The sequence below is a fragment of the Equus przewalskii genome, chromosome 2 (assembly GCF_037783145.1).
Source record: "Equus przewalskii isolate Varuska chromosome 2, EquPr2, whole genome shotgun sequence".
Classification (NCBI taxonomy): Eukaryota; Metazoa; Chordata; class Mammalia; order Perissodactyla; family Equidae; genus Equus; species Equus przewalskii.
The window spans coordinates 69,294,773-69,313,170 of NC_091832.1; positions in this window are offsets into that span (position 1 = coordinate 69,294,773).

An 18,398-nucleotide genomic window follows, 5' to 3' on the forward strand; every position below is an offset into this window, starting at 1 on the left:
GTTCTCTTGTTAGTCCTCCTGGTCAAAATGCTCTCAGCTAATTTTGCTCGTGAACCGCTGTGATGGTTAATTTCACTGACTGGGCCACAGGGTGCCCTGGTATTTGGTTGAACATTATTCTGCATGTGTCCATGAGGATGTTTCTGAACAAGATTAACATTTGAATTGGTACACTGAGTAAAGCAGATTGCCCTCCCCAGGGTGGGTGGGCCTATTAGTTCTATTTCTCTGAAAAACAGTGATTTACACAACTTCTAAAAAGCTTAAGCAAATAAAACTCCAATGAAGATTTTTTTTGGACTTTTAAAAATCATATAAAATGTACAAATGAATTAGGAGATAATTGACATCCCTATACTAACCTATGTTTTTAGTCAGGACCATGTTTCTTATATTCATTTATGTCTGTTTTATCTCAATAAAATTTTGCACTTTTTCTTCATAAAGCTACTGAACTTTCATTATTAAAGTTATGCTTAGGTATTATTTATTGCAAATAAAAGGGATGTTTTCTATGGGAATAACTGGTAGGGTATAGAGCTTTAAATTAGAATCAGTGGACTCTGATTGTTCGTGACTGTAGAAGCCTGATTTCTTCTTGTGACAACTAGGCACTTAGATATTGGTTTAACAAAGGATGTAGTTTTTGCCGTCTTTTGGCTTATGCTCATTAAAGAGGGTAGTGAGTTTTTCTTACATAAAAAATGTTCACTGGACTAAGCTCACATCACACTTTAATTTGGGAGGAATAGTTCTTCTACAACATGGAGTTGAAGAGCCAACAGAAAAAGGACGAGGGCAGTCTGTGCTTCTCCCTGGCCTCCAGCAATATATTTGCGAACACTCAGCTCTCCCAGAAAGGGGAAGACAGCTCACCTTCCTCACTAGAAACACTACACAAACATAGGAGGAAAAAGAATAAACATGTTTGTTTGTTTTTCATTGAAAGAATCTTTCACATGTCATCAGTTGACATCAGCAGATAGGTCCACAGCAACTGGGCTGTAAAATAGGCTTCACCCCTGACTATTAAAATAATCAAATCATTTTGATGTGACACCCAACAATGAAGTTTATTGAAAGGACCAAAAAGAGCCTTTTTATTATAAGCAAAATATCCTTTTTTAAATACACCACATCAAACTTAAGTTGTCTTTTTTTTTTTTACATATCTAGATACTTGGAATTTAAAATATTGATACCAATCAATGACGTATATACCAATTAAACTTGGATATTTGCACAGATTCTCTGTAGGTGTCAGCATTGCTTTGTAATAGCCCTATGTACAGAACTGTGTTTACATCATGTCCTAGGATATAACTTTTATGTTGAATTCAGATTTAAAAATAGGAAGAACCAATTTAAAACTTTAAGACATCTCCTGGACCATTCTTTATTTTTAACACAACAAGTTGTGACTAAATGATTAAATTCCACTTGGTTAAAAAACATGTATATTTTTCATTCTTGCTTTATGTATGAATAACTACTTTCAAGGTTTTACATGACATTCTCTGGGTTTAAAAATAAGATACTTTGAAAATACATTCTATAATATTATTAGAACCTAATTATATTTAGCTTATTTAGAAGTGATATTCCATTATTTGTTGTTGAAAGAGCACTTAACATATCATTCTATGGCATGATTCGAATTGCAGACAGCACTGCATCACCATGTACGTTCCATTTTTCCTAAGGTTCCAGGAAAAAAAGGTCTTAGAATATGACGCGCAGGATGCTATACCAAAGCAAAGCCCCTTCCATTAGTGTTGTAGAAATAGCCACAACTAAAACAGGATACATAAAATTGTGTAGCAGGAAATGGTTCAAACTAATTATGTTCACATTTTTTAATGGAACAAATTACTAGAATTCAACCTAGAAAGCACTTATTTAAAAAGAAGTAATGTATATAAAATTTATGTTTACATCTAGAGGGGGTCTATTCTTGGGGCAATTTCTCATTCTTTATGTTTCAATAGAGATTTTATTAACACTCAGAATATTCAAGGCTCTAGAGATTCGGCAATTAGTAAGATCCTAAAGTGGTGAAATCTGATTTAACAAATACTTTATGCATCTAAACTGCTATGGGCAGCCTCCGTGAGTAGGTGCTTTCTTAGTATCTACATAGCTCTCATTCTCTACAGCATTGTGGGAACAGAAGCATGTAGAATTACTGTGGAGGAGATAAGGTTTATAAGAGACTCAAATCGCTTGAATTATGTTCAAGTTTGTCATCTCAAAAACAAGATTACATGTGTTTATAATTGCAAATGACTATATATGTAAATTGCAAATGATTATTATAATTGTAAATGCTACAGAGAAAATCAGGGTCTTAGAAAGCATACAACCAGGTGTAACTATTCTGTATGGAAAACATTTCAAGCAAGACAAAGAGACAACAAACCTTTCTGTTCACTATGTTGCTTTAAATGGTACTCTAGTAACTAGCAAAGGGACTAACTTCGTTCTCCTATATGAGATGGTGTGATGATATGTTGGTAAATACTATCCATTTTTTCTCCAGTAGGTGATGCCAAAATAATTTTGTAATCTGTTTTGCACCTCCTTTTTAGGCAGACGTTCTTTGGAACATCTGAAATAGAGGAGTTCAGGTATGAAAAAAATCAGGAGCAGTTTCTCTTTAAATACCACACAGCATATGAAATCTCAGTGGTAGCTGGCAGAGATACCTTTGAAAAGAGAAAAAAGAAAATCAGAAATTTCTTCTTTATCTCTCCAGAAAGTGAATCCTTGTTAACCAACTTTGATTATTTTCCCATGTAAAAGTGAAGTAAAAATGCAACTGAAACACACTACTTACAAAATGCCACTCTGTGCAGCTGACTGCCATCATGAAGATGTTTAGAGGGAAACTATTGAACAGGTGCACTCCTTACAAGTCAAAAATCCAAACCAAAAATTTTACTACCATTATTCATTTGAATGCAGTAAATCTTTGATACATTTCAATGAAAGTCATTCTCGCCCATAAATACTTAACAAGGTCAAGAGGATAATTATTTAAAGATTAATGGCCAAATGACAGCAAAATGGTTTTGGTGGTTTGAATCACCGGGACAGAAGTATAGAGTATCAGAGCTGGAAAGGACCTATAGTGCAGTCAAATCCATTTCTTTCATTTTTATGGAGGAGAAACTGAAGGCCAGAGAGGCTTAATCATTTGCCCAGAGTTGCTTGGAACAAGTTCCACCGCACCATGTCTCCTTGCTGTGATTTCAATACTCTTTTCATTCATCTGCGAAACCTAGAATAGATCGATTTTGGACTTCAAGTGTCTAAACAGAGTCAGACTATGCCACTTCATGCAACTGGTTCAGGTTTTTAAACTAACTTATTCAATTAAAACTCAAAGTAAATCTATGTATTTACTCCTTGTCCTAGATCAAATAAGTTACTTTGGAAAATTTTTCTTTAGTGAATGAAATTCCACAGTTTCACATAAAAGCAACCTTAAAAATTAAGGTGGGCAATTAGGGGAAATAACTTAATTTAGTCTAATCCTTTATGCTTATAGCATGTGTACCATAATACTATTTTCATCACAAATTTCCTTTTTCCTAAAGAATTTCTCAGAATCATAGTTGTAACTACTCGAGTCTTTAGACTAGATGTTAATTATAAACATCCTTCCACAAAACAGAAACATAATGGAATTTCTATATGTTGATCCACACATATATTTTTATTGGAATTTCCAATGTTCTGCGGGTACTTAAAATGAGAACTACGTCCTAAAAATACTCCATTGATAGATCTATATTTAGATCATCATTTCGCATCATATTTGCAAAACATACACCAGACTTTGTCTGTGGTATTTTTTTTAGACCATATCATCATTGTCTGCTGAACACAACTTTTGAAATGTTGTTATTAAAACTTGGATAAAACTCTATCACTTTTTCCTCCTGGAAGCAAATCTCAATGTTGACCGAATTTCACAAGTTGAACTGGTTTATGTTTACATTGAGTCACAAATAATTGGAAGCTACTGTTGAGGTTCTGTAGGGTGCATATTCTATGATAATAAAATCTTTCCCCAGAGCAAATATATTCTTAGGGTGACCACGCATCCTTGTTTCCCTGAGTCAGTCCTGGTTTATTCCTATTGCTCCAGAATATTAATAGTAACCCTGTCACTCTCAAAATTATCTCAGTTTGGATGATAATTGATATGATCGCTATAGCAATGATGCAAAAGGGAAAAATACAGTATTTGCCATCCTCCTAATATACAAGAGAATTAAAATATGGAGGAAACGCTGCTTAAAGTTTACTGCGTGAATCTGATGTCGCTGCTGTAATTTAAAACTAACGCCCTTTTCTCCTCTGCCTCGTGGCTTCATTACTGTCCATAGTCATGGTGAGGTTACTTTGACGGTCAACATGCTATTTGTTCCACAAAGGCATCAATTTAGCCTTAAAAATGGTTACATTGGATTGCAAGGTCAATGTTGCTAATAATCTTTATCTTTTCTCTCTGAAAAGTTCTGACTCTTTTCCTAAAATCTATATGCTGTGGTTTCTGACCTTTCTTCATTACCACAGAACACAAAGCTATTCTGCTTTCTCCTTTTTTCCTTATCATCAAAGAACATCTGAGGGAGTTCTGAGTTGAAAGAGCTTTCAAACATTGGCCAGAGTCTTCAGACAGTACAGTCGGCAGAAAGAGCAGTAGAAAGACCTCGTTTACATCAGCCTCTGTGACAGGAATACTTAAAAATTAGTAATATATTAATTCTTATATAGCATGTTATTTAAGGTTATAATCGTGAATGATTTAACTTGTGGTTTAGAGATGATCGAAGTTGATATTAAAGAATAACTCATAGAGCCATAGGCAAGGACGCACTGTTTTACTGGCAATGTAGGAGAAAAAATGGTATCTCTATGGCTGCTGGATACTATGACTGCTGATAATAATTATAATTATGATTTGCTAACTGAGCTCTGACAAAGAGGAAGTTTTTCTTCTTTTGTGACTGTGGTGTACATCGTAGCAATCACAGTAGTCCTGGCACAAAAGGTAATGAACAAAAAATTCATTTTCCTTTGGGTAGTCCAAAGGCTCTTATACCTAGAAGTTCCCTGGATTGCTACAGAGTAATAGTGTTTTTTAGTATATGTAACGTGATGTGTGGTGTGTGTTCTATATGTGTATATGTATATGTGATGTGTGTGTATAGTTTGTGGTTGTGTGGCTGTGTGCATGTGGGAAAGAAAGAAAAAGAAAAAGCAGCTTTTAACCATGTTCAATCTCTGGAATGGCTCTTGCCAACCTAACCATCACGGCAGCTCACGGGGCAAGCAATGATTTAAGAGAAAAGAAAATTCCCTTCTTAACTAGAAGACACAATGTTTAGGACAGAGAAATTAACCCATTTAAAATGTTAAAGTAATGTATAATAATATATCCTTAGACAAGAAAAAAAGAATCTATGTATAATTTTTCTTATTGTTTAAGAAAATTCATGATTAAAACATTTCATTTGAGTGACACCATGTTAATCCAACACAAAAGGCTCATTTACAGGCCTTCATGATTTTTCAGAGATCAATTGGAAACATAAAAAAATTAAATTCCTTACAATTAATACTGTATTATAAACAAAATATCAACTGTTTCTCAAGTCGTAACAAATGTAATTAAGTCAAACATTAGAGACCAGATGAATAAATGAAAATTAGAGATTAAATGAGGCGATAAGCTTGCAGGATGTCACAGCTAAAAGAAATATTGTTGAGATTCAGCCTCCCTAAGTTCAAAGAGGATAAACAAGAAGATTAAAAACAAGCAAACAAAAACATGTCATTGAATGGCCCATAACATTACCTTCATTGTTTGGCCCAGAAATTATGGCATCAGATAAATAACCTGGCATCTTGCAAGTGTAGCCTTTTTTGAGATTGTGGTCCCAATACTGCACCACTTTTATTATTCTTTAACTCTGACAAAGTATTTTAAACTGTCAACCGGACTATGAAAAAGAACACTAATATTAAAGTGCAAACTGTAATCTGGCGAAACGTCTAGATCAGATAAGGCACAAAAAAACTAAGGCAAGATATTTATAGTACTAACTAAGAGATTATTGAGTACAAGCTATATAGTCGGCCTTCCCTTGCAGCTCCGTATGGTCTCCTTGGGAGCCAGGAAGTCCTGACGTACTTGGGTACAGCCATCGACCTTCACCTTAAATTCCTGAGATTCACACAGCTTCTCCCAGGATTTACCCCTTTCTGGTCTGCTTGCTGAACCCCCCTGACAGTGGACCCGAGTGTCTCACCACGCTCCAGGGAGAAATCCTGACATCATTTCTTCCTCCCTTGAGACCTCTCAGACACTTTAATGTTTCTTGATTATATGGAGTCCTTGAGGGCATGTCACTGCTTAGCTCAGGAGGGGTAGATACTATGAACTTATTTCCAGAATTTTCCCCAAGCAAGGCACTTTAAGATTAAATTTTTCTAGACAATTAGATAATCAATTTTATATATATTCCATATATCTATTGGCATCAAACAACTCTACTGCAAGTAAAATGAATAGTACCTTAATCTTAACAGGCTGGTAAGAAAAGATCAAAAAGCTCCTTCCGATATTTAAAAGAAGTAGGAATTTTTCTCATCATATAGACCTTGGTTATATTAATATACATATCAACATTTATTATATTAATTGTACGTGTACATTACATTAATATGTATATCAACATAGTATTTTATATATATTTATATATTGAAAAAAATTACCTATCAGAATTTGTTGTGACTTAATAGCCTGATATAAGAAAGACAATCTTGTTTTAATTTAACCTAATAAACATAAAAGAATCTATTCTCTTCTATCAAGTAAAAATCACCAGAATTTTCAACAAGATAAGTTGCTGTTTTCTCTGTTTTGCAGTTTTATTTAGTCCATTTTGAGAAAGTGGGGCCTCCTCAAATTATAGTACTCATCTTCCACATGTATGGCTAAGTTCTCGCTGAGAAAAAACTTTCTATCTAATTAATATGAATATCTAATAGGAAACTTCAATTTATCTTCACAATTTATAAACTTTTGTAGATGATAGTAGGAACACACTGTTTTCTGGTCATGAAAACTGCCTAATTACTTGCAAGAATTAATGCTGGAAAAACTGATTGGAAGAACTGATACTGACGATTCCTCCAAAATTGGCAAGTTCAAAGCCAGGAGCTTCTACCCTAGTTAAAGTCAATGACACATTCATTGTAAATGTGCGCCTCTGTGTATAGAGAGAGACAGGGAGAGAGAGTCAGAGAGAGAGAGAGAGAGAGATGCAGAGAGACAGAGAGAGAAACAAAGACACAGAGAGACACAGTTTTGGCATAATAGAGACACATTTTCAAAACTGTTGCTTTTTTATTTGTATATGAGAAACTAGAGATTCATAAATTGATAAAAAAATCATTTGGGGTTTTTGAAAAAGTACAAGGGATTCCAATTCTAAATTAACTGAAATTTTCCTGGCAAAAAGTTTTCTCAAAAGAGTCATCACTAATTAAGATTTTTTTAGGGAATATTATTTTGCTTATTTTTTGTGTTTGTTTATTAAAGCTTTAAGGGTCATCTTAAGGAAGCACAGCCTGGATGTAAACAATTTATAATAATGCCACATATTCAGAAGGCACGCAATAAACACTGACTAATGATGATGAATCCACACCGTATGATTCCAAGCTCCAGCGTCTCATGCTGAATTTGATTGAATTACTGAAAGAAGAATGTCACCTATACCTCTTTCTTGTTTTATTCTTTTGTCTAACCTATACAATCTACAGGACTTTTAAGGAATATTAGCAAGTCTAACATGGCTAATCCACCCCTGCAGATTTGAAAGTGTATATGTTCATGTGTATGCGTGTTGATGTGAGTGTGTGTCTAAGTGTGCGTGTGTTGCAAAAAGAAGAACCTGTCAAGGAGAGTTGTGTGGCTGACGTAGAGAAGACAGCCAGTTGTTCTTCAGGCAATTTTCACTAACTTCCCTATGCTCCTCTAGAGTTTCCAAGAGGATATTTTTATTCTGAGATCAATGATTACATTTCGGGCTAGGACGATCTAATAACAAAACACGATCCCAAGGAAGGTACATCCCTTTAAAAAATATTTTGCAAAGCATATTGAATTCATTCCTTTATTTTTTCCCTCAAATAGTGAAAACCCATAGATGATTTAAGCCAGAAGGTGAAATCCTAGCGCATATTTAGCCATGGATGACTTGAAAATACTGGGTTTACCCTGTAGACAGGGCCAGTGCTAACGGACTGTTTATGAGGGAGAGCCAGGTCAGGCATGAGAGAAGACAAATGAGAAGCGCCACAGAGTTTGACACAAAAAATCTCATGTACCAGTTACATCCACTCTTCCCATCTCCATTTGCACAAACCGTTTTTTTTTTTTTTAATTAGACTTTATCTAATAACGTTGAGGATCGATCAATACTGCAACAGAAAAACTCTGGGTTTTTTTTACAAACGTGATTGGAGACCTAAAGCCCAAATTGAGTTGACACCACAAAGTACAAGCTCCTGATGCTATTGTAAAGAAAAGCAATTAATTTAAAATTATTTTCTATCTTACTCTCTACGGCAAAATGTCAAGTTTTATCAAATGTTAGATGTCACTTCTTTAAATCCATGGTCTTGAGTTTTACTGTTTTGTTAAAGGTTTTCAGTCTAACCTAGGTTGTTGGTATGAATTAATTGTTAATTTACCTTATGATTTGACAAGTATTTCTATGTCTTACTACTTAAGAAAAAATATAAATTGTTTCAATATCTATTTTCTAAAAAATACCAAGTAATCGTAGCAGTAATTCATGCAAAATATATTTTATTGATCAATAACAGTTTTGTGTTTTTTTTAAGTTCAAGCCATTTCCTTTTAGGCTGAAAGTATTGATCTTTTTTTTTTTTAATAAAACCTAGTGCTTTCGTTTCAGTTTTATTCTTTACTACCTTTTATAAATGGCCATGCCCAAGTTAATATATCAATGTGCTATTTAGATTGTATATACAGGATCTGGGATTTCACAGAGACATGAATTAAAGTTATTATAGGAGATAGAATTTAAAGTTCCTAATAATCCCCAAATTTTAATACAATTTTATCATATCTCTTCTATGGATTGTACCTATGTTTCAGAACTTTGCTGATAAGTAAGAAAGAAGTATATTCGTAGAAAACTGTGTTGCTTGGAACTTCTAAATAAATAAATTCTTGTTATATTTCTGGAAAGCTTAAACACTGAAATCTAAGATAAATTTACAGTCAAGTCCTTCTCTTTTTTTCCCACTGTGTGTTCGTAAAATAGAACAAGTTATTTTTACCCTCTTATAATTCTGATATGATATTTTTGATATTTCAAAATCTCAAATTTGACATTCCACAGACAGAAGCATTTTTGTCTACAGGTTGAGAATAAATAAGGAAATGTATATTTCAGAACCTTGCCTTCAAGAAAAAGCAATTTCCAGAGCATTTGCTTATTTAGTTCCATCTGATCATATTAGAGTGTTCCCTGGGAAAGGGAAATCATTAAAATGGTGTATCTCAGAAGTCTCCATATATATTTTAATACTTTTACTTGTTGGTATATTGTTTCAATTAAAAATTTTTATGCACAAAACTGTATCAAACTCTTGCAAGCCACATTTTTCTGCGCCATTCTATCTGAAAATGTGTCATCTTAAATCAGTGTCTTTGGGAGCTTTTAGAGTACAAATTTGCTTGTGTGTTTGCCTGTGCTGCTACAGAAACACTGTTCCATGAGGTTACATAAGATGCTCTCCCTCAAGGCCATGTAGCATCCTATGGTTTCAATTCAAAATAATGTACCTCTTAAAGTCCTGAATTTAGTTATAATATCCCCAATACTTTTTTGCTAAGAGAGAATGTGTTTCACCTTGTAAAACAAAATTTAAATATTTTTATTCTTAGACAGGACATAGCCTTTTACAAAATCAAAAAAAAAAAGAAAATAACCCTAGGTTACTGTGTCTGTCAGAGAAATATTGAGCGGTGCTCCCATCTACTGTAAAGCCTGGATAGAATTTCCCTGAGCTGCTATAAATATTTCAGAGATCCTAGGAGTAAAATATCTCTAAGTCTGAAGAGATTGCCGATCACTTTTAGCCAGGTTAAAACAGATGCCAAATTACAGCCTTAGTTTTCGCTATGGGGATAATCCTAATAATTTCAATAGTAACTACAATAGTCATAGCTACCACTTAGTAAGTGCTTAGACACTAAGCTAAATCTCATTTAATCTATACAACAGCACCATTAGGTGGGTATTAAAATCTTCCCATTTTCTGGATAAGAAAACTGAGGTTTACAGAGGTTGACTAACAGTCCTAATCATAACAACTATAAATGGTGGAGCCATGATCCTCTCTTGTCCATTCTAGAGGACACTTTTACCACCACCCTATACTGCCTATGTCCCTCATTGTAAGAAGGTTTTAAATTAATCTACAATCCAAAATTATTATTATTATGTTTTTTGGTGAAGAAGAATGGCCCTGAGCTAACATCTGTTGCCAATCTTCCTCTATTTCGTATGTGGGACACTGACACAGCATGGCTTCATGAGTGGTGTGTAGGTCCATGCCTGGGGTCCAAACCCACAAACCTGGAGCTGCTGAAGCAGAGTGTGCAAACTTAACCACTGTGTCACTGGGCTGGCCCCCAGTCCAAAATTATTATTTTTTTTGAGGAAGATTAGTCCTGAGCTAACATCCATGTCCATCTTCCTCTACTTTTTTATATGTGGTATGTACCACAGCACGGCTTGACAGTCAGTGCATATGTCCTCACCTGGGATCCAAATTGGCGAATCCCGGGCTGCCAAAGTGGAAGGTGCACACTTAACCACTGTGCCACTGGGCCGGCCCCCCAAAATTATTTTTGAAAAACTTCTGAATAAGTGAAAGAAGATACACTGAGAGTTGTCAGTATCTCCTGTGATTGGGAGTGGAAGCTCAAGAGAGATTAGGCAAGCTTTTATGCTTAAATATAATTTAAAGTGCAGGTTTTGGAAAGGAGAAAGGAAGAAATTTTCATTTACAATGAAGCTGTTCTAGAAAGACCACCTTAAACCCCCATTTGCTGATGCTGTGAATGGATGACTGAGTGTGTGAGTATGTGTGTATTTAGGCTACTCAGTGAGCAACCAACCTCAGAAATTTGGCTCTGATCCATCCTGGGCTGCCAATAGAGACCTGGCCGGAAAATGAACTCCATTAATTAGAGTGCAGAGTCAAACATGATTTTATTCATAGAGCCAGACAAAAGTCAGAAAACATGCATGATCTCTTTTACATTAAAGAAAAGGGATGCACAGAAGCTAAAATCTGCTGTTTAGACAATTGTTTAAATTTTATTGAGAATTGGTCCAAAACTGTCCATGTATGAAAGCATTACTCAAGCAATGTTTGTATAATACAAATAAATTAGTACGTAATACAAATAAATCTTTGAATTTTAATTAGCTGTAATCTGGTGGAAGTCAAAAAAGGGCAATAATAGGGTGCAGGAAGGTATATAGGAAGGGAAGCCAATGGGATGTACACAAAAGGACAGGACATTCTGAATAGACGAGACCTTGAGGCTGACATGAGGGAGTAAGTGCTTCTCTGGCGTTCAAGGGCAGGGGCAGGTAAGACAAAGGCCTGGAAATACTATTAATATCGAACCAGAAACGAATTATAAAAATATCCATCAAAGTTTTTATGCTTCTAAAAAAGAAAATTTTAAATGTTTTTGAAATAGCAAATATCAAATTAAAAAAAATGGTGCCCATGCTTTGCTATTGCTCCAAGCGTAGGACTGTTTATTGTGTAATCCAGGATAAAGCAGCTCTAGTTTAGGGAACTCTGAAGATATAGAATGTCCTGGAGGATAGCATGCATGCTGTTAGTGGCACAGATGTCATGCTACCCAGGAGTGGAGTTTGCCCATAACAGAGGATGTTGCTTCTATGAGAAAAAGTGGGATAGAGTCTGAATTGTTTGATTCTAAATGATAAGGTGTTTGGTCCTGGTTCACAATGAGGCTGGTATATGAGATGTGGAAGAGGGTGTATTTGTAAGTAGACCTGAGAATATGAGGAGAAGTCAGACCATGATTCAAAAGATATATTGTGGGTTCTTTCTATCCCCTCAATAATAACTTTCATTCTTATTATACTAATGTTTCTTGTGGCTTGGTTTGCTAAAATGAAGTTTAGCGAGCCTAAACCAATGCATTTTTTTCTTGAAAAAATTATTTCACCACTACAAGTCACACCTGAAAAAATACAGAGGGAAAAAAGTGTTAAATTAGTTTAATAGCATTTTCAATATGAATGTTTTTTCCAGAATTGATTTTTAATTATAAACTTTTACACAAAGAAAAAGAGAGGTTTGAGTTTTACAAGAAACCTCGTAAATTCTCCTGTGGCAATTCTCCTGGAGATTCTCCTGTGGCATATTTACAGATTTAAATACATCATGGACAGCCAGTATGACTTGTACAGGAGACCTGAACTTTTCTTTAATTTACTGTACTGATCCTTTTTTCAACTTGGTTCTAACCTGGTACAGGAAAATAGATTAGGGCTTTGTGCTTTTTGTAGCTTGTATAACAATTTTACAGTGTGAATAGAATAAAATAAATGCACATAAAATGGAGAAGATCCATGATCCAATGAACACATATGATATTATGAGTTTGGCTTTTCTTCTTAGAGTGGTAACTAACCAGGAACTCTACAAGATTGTCAATAAAGCACCCAGCATTACATGATCAGCTGTAGTGAGAAATCTGACACCCTCTTTCTGTCCTAGAAATAATTGAGTTTAGAATAAAAACAGCTCAAGACAGCTAAACTGTCACTCTTCATGAGGACATTTATTCTTCCTTGACAGTGATGGAAGAGTATTCAGAGATGTAGAGTGACCTTGTGTGACATTGACCTAAGGTGAATTAATAGTCAGAAATAAAAGAAATCTCAGCAAAATATTAGCAGAGAAGGTTCTCTTTTTCTTTTGTTGTTTTTCGGGGGAGTAACGATAGGGGAAGAGTCAAAATTTTGTGAAATATCCATTTAAAAGGGAAACAACATAAATAGGATCTGAATCTATTTTTAGTGAGTGCTTCATGAATACGATTGTACAAAGCATGAACAATAAGCCAACATAGACCTGTATATTTAGAATCTGTTTTACTTAGAAAGAGAGAGAAGATATGGCATCAGATCATCATATACTTTGCTATTTTACATTTATTTGCGTTTACTCTCCCTTCTAGTTGCTTACACTGATGAGGGATGTTAATCCAGGAGCAAGATTTTTCATTCACAAAGAAAGTTGCATCATCTCCCAACGATTTCAGAGTTGTCCAGAGAAATAATCTAAAGATTTATTCAGCACAAAGTTAGCTGGATATTAGGCACTGATTTTCTAGTTCTAGGAAAAATTAAATTACCCTAAAAGTTGAAGTATACTTCTCCAGCCCAAATTTACAAGGTAATTCAATTTCCTGTCTTTTGACTTGGTTTTTTTCCCTGAGGGATAAAAAGTGAATATCAATTTTAGATTAAGCAGGCAAAAGGAAAGAGAATTTACACTTGAACACATCCCATGTATACTAGGCATTGTGTTAGATGCTTTCCATATCTTTATTTTATTTAATCCTCAACAAAGAAGTCTATGAGCATTATAATCTCCATTTTACGGATAAATGAACTAAGACTTCTAGAGAAGGTTAAGTTATTTGTACAGGATCACACTGTTTTAAATTCAAAGAGCTTCTATTGGAATCCATTCTGATGGGTTTCAAAAGTTCTTTCAGCTGTGTCTTTTGGACAAACTCATAGAAACAACTGTTTCTTGCTCATAGGCCACCAAGAAGGAAGATGCTATAATTATGACTCAACAGAACAAACATTAAGTGTGTGAATAAGGTTTTCTGCATTCTAATCCTAGATGTGAGCTAAATTTGTGACATAAAATGATTCAGTCTTCTTGGCTAAATAGGAACTTAAATAATGCTAATCAGCTGACAATGTTATTGCTGCATTTTATAATATTGCTAGATTAATAAGCAGAACTGAAATGTCACGTCGATATTTTTTTCTTTGTCATTGCTGCTCATTTTGCCACTGGCTGGCTTCCTCATATAAAGTGAAAATCAGATGACTCTAAATTTTTTTTGCTTGTACTTTTTGTGCTTTTTCTCTCTTGTATTAATGTGATGTTATTATACCTACTTTTAATGTATCATTACGCAATCAGATTCCTCTAAAATGTTTTTTGCTTATACTTTTTGTGCTTTTTCTCTCTTCTATTGATGTGGTATCATTATACCTACTTTTAATATATCATTATGCCAGCTCCTTCTACAACCTAGCCTCAAAAGATTTATCACGTCACACTTAAATGACCCATTAAATGTTTCATAATACACAAATACACTAACAAACAAAGCAATTTTCTCACTAAGACTGATTCTTTCACCAATTATTCAAATAACTGTTTTTCCTTCTGTCACAACATTCTGGATTTTTCTCTTCTCTTCTTTCCTTCTCTCTTTAGTGACTTCTCTCTCCCTTTCTTCCTCCTCCTCCTCTTCCTTCTTCTCTTCCTTCCTTTCCTTCCTTTCCCTCCTCTTCCTTTCTCTCTCTCTTTCTCTCTCCCTCACCTATTTCTATCACTCTCTCTCTATCTATCGCCCCTCTCTCCCTCCTTCCAGTAGGGGGGGTTTTTACAACCCTGCCTTTTTCTAATTAACACCTACAATGGGCCAAGCAATGTCCAAGATGTTAAGCAAACAAACTACTGACTCAGTTTGTGCTTCCCTCTTCCTTATCCTCGTAAACTTCCTCTCGTCTTGAATGCTGAGCTGAGAGTCCTCTGTGAAGGCTTCGCCAATTTCCTCCAGACAGAATTAATCTCTTTGTACTTCTGTTGAAGGAGTCTAATAATTACAGTATTTAGTTACAATGAAATAATATTAGTATAAATGAAGTTGGAGATGGCATGATATGTGCTCCATCGTAGAGAAAACTAGCACAATTTTGTGGTAGATTAAAATTCTGTGGTAGAAAATTTGCAAATAAGATATGTTGAGTGTGGATAAGCCAAAGCTGATTATAATCTAATCCATAATTACTCAGACTTCATATCCCATAGCCTGAAATGCACTATTTAAGCATGTAATATATGTGAAGTACGTTAGTCAAAGAATCCAGAGACTCTTGGCCAGATCTTGGTTCTGCCCCTTACTAGCTATTTAACACTGAGCAATGGATTTATTCCCTTTGATTCTGAATTTCTGTATATCTGCACTTTGGGCATCTGTAAAAGTTGATAAATTGTCTATGAATTAGACAACACCTAACGTCTTTTCCACTTATAAATGCTACTATTTGAGGAATTTTAGATGCCCTGAAGGGAGTAAATCTTGGTAATTTATCCACTCCTATTTTATAAACTACCTTATGTCCAAATACAACCAGAGTTTAAGTTTATCCTATTTAGTAAAGTTATTCTCTCTCAGACCGATTAGCTGTCTGGCTGTGGTAGGTAAGGTTTTGTTTTGCTTGGGTTTTGTTCCTGTTGCCTCATACTGTGCCTTGAAAACAATACAGTAGTTTGAATGAAGTGAGATGAGGATAAATATTGTCCTCACAGCAATGGTAGCCAAAGTTCAGCAAGTAGAGAGTGGGATAATGGCCCATTTCCTCTTTTGTGTAAGCATGGGTGGTAGCCAAAGGTATTCTGTTGAATTTTGCTTCCTGTATACACTATGTATCATTGTGTGTGCTACTCAGGCCAAATTTTAGAAAGTATGCCAAGTGGAATTTCACACCATGTTTGGAGGAAGGGAAAGACAACAAAGTGAACTTACTTCCCTTCTCTTCACCCTATTCCCACCCTTTACCAAACAACAGAGAAGACTCATATATAACAAACATTTTCAATGGAATAAAACTCTGGTTTGCCAAAAAGATGAATCAAATATCAGCAGTTATTATTTTTGCCATGTGTCCCAGCGAGAACTCCAGGAGGTTCCAATCAACGCTAATCCACATGACTGGGAGTATGCTTTCCTGCCCTCTACTGACAGAAACACTCATTATGACTAATTTCCCAGCTCCCGGTTATCTTACCATCTAACAGCACACCTGTAAACAGGGCCCTGTGTACTCCCAGTTTTACTGCTGAGTCTCAGATAATGCCTAGGGATTTATGAGGTGAAAAAGAACTTGCAATTTAAATGGAAAGGAGATTGGGAAGGAACTAAGCCTAACCACAGCATCACGTCAGGAAAAATCAGTGCAGGAAAAAGATAGAGGGGAGCCAGCAAAGGAAAAGGGGCTCCAGACAGCTGCAGAGGTTAAGAATCATTGTTTATAAGAGAGCTTTGGCATAAATTGAGCCAATGATTAGGTGAACTGGAAAGCAACTGAAAATGTGGGTGGAGTACTTATCCTTTGTGCTTCAATTTCCCCATCTTTAAAATGATACCTAGATGAGAGGGTTGTTACCAACATCGAATGAAGTAATAGAAAGCATTTAGCACTACACAGCTTAAGTATGAGGAAATATGAATTATGGTTATTAATGTGTTAATAACAAAGGATGAGCGATTATTTTATGAACAATTTAAGACAAGGCATAGTTATTTTGGACAAGAAAAGTGACAGAATGTGGAAATTAAGGAGTGTAATCATCTTAAACTACAGAAGACAGTATGGGGATGAATCTTAAGTTGATAATGAAATATGAAAAGACTTCATAAATACAGTGAAGAATGATTTTGTTTTATTTTGACAAGAGAGAATTGGAAAAATGGGAATTAGAAGCAAATCTAACAACCTAATATTTTTGAACTGAGGATTCAAAAATAAACTTAAAAAGAAATCTAAGTAGGTGTCAGAGCAACTAAAGAAAAATAAATATGGAGGTAAATGCCAAACAAAGAGAACAGGGAAATCCTGGAAACTTCTATTAGCCTGCGTAACTTCCTTCCCAATTATACTCATGGAAGATATATTAGTAGAACAATTTGTAAACAGCTTGATATATTCCAAAACTGACCAATCATAGATAGCATTTTTTTTAAGCCAGGTCAACATTGTCCTCACCAGGGATACTAATATCTCCTTGTGAGAAATTTCCAATGACTTTGGAGAGAGAATTCTCAGGCAGATTCATTTGGCTGCCTTCCATGATGGTACATCCTCTCCAGACTGAGTAAAGGAATTGTCTCATTTAAATGAACTGAAAGTGAGCTTCATTATGAGATGGATCTCTGGTGTGCAGCAAATAATAAGCTGTTAAACCAGATTTTGTCTTCATGAGAGTTTCAGATGTCTATTGAAAAAAATGGGCAGGAAATATATACATGCAAAAAACTTTGAGTAAAAACATCTTAGAGCTCTGTGTTGTGTGTGTGTCTATAACCACACACATACCTATATACATATCACAATACTAGTTGTTTTTGCTGCTTTTGAAAAGAAAAATGGAAAGTTGGAGAGGAGGCTGAGAATAAATTGCAAAAGTCATGACATTGGGAATATATGCTCTCCCAAATCTACAGATATAAATAATTACGAGAAATGAACTGATAATAGAACTCAATTAACCTGTTCTGTGTGGGAGCATCTTACAGAAGAGACAATAGGAAAGTGTGAGTTATAGTTCATATCTCTACAAAGTTATGGTGTGCTGAAAGATCCTGGATGCCATGTAGAATGTTATTTTAAATACTACTTTCTTTCTAGACACATTTAGATACTGAATTTGTAGATATTGATATGTTTAGTTCATGGCTGATTAGATTCTGGGTTCTTTGATAACTGGAATTCCCAATTTGTTGTTTTCCTATGTGGAAATTGTCCTTTTATCCTGATATAAAATCCTATCATTTTTGCCTTTTTATATTCTGCTCTTGTGGAATAAGTATCAAGGCTTTCACAGGCTCTCTATGCAGTTAATTCTTATAGGGAAAAGGAATAATGATATTAAAAAAAGAAATTTTTTCATTTACAGAATGATAGAGAAATGTCACTTGTGTTTGTGTGAAATTTACTTGAGACAAAAAATACCAAAATATGAAATACTGCCCCATCTAGTCCTGAAAGCTTGTGAAGGGCAAAGTGAAGTCTTTCATTTATTAACATGCCTGTTACCATTCTCTGTATTTACAGAAAAAGAAGCATTAAATCTGAATATTTATGCCCACCACAGAATCCAACTAGAAAACTTGAGCTAAGCTGTATAGGGGCCTTAAAAACACTTCATGAGACATTAAAACAGTTCAGTGAATCAGACAAACAGATCCAGGA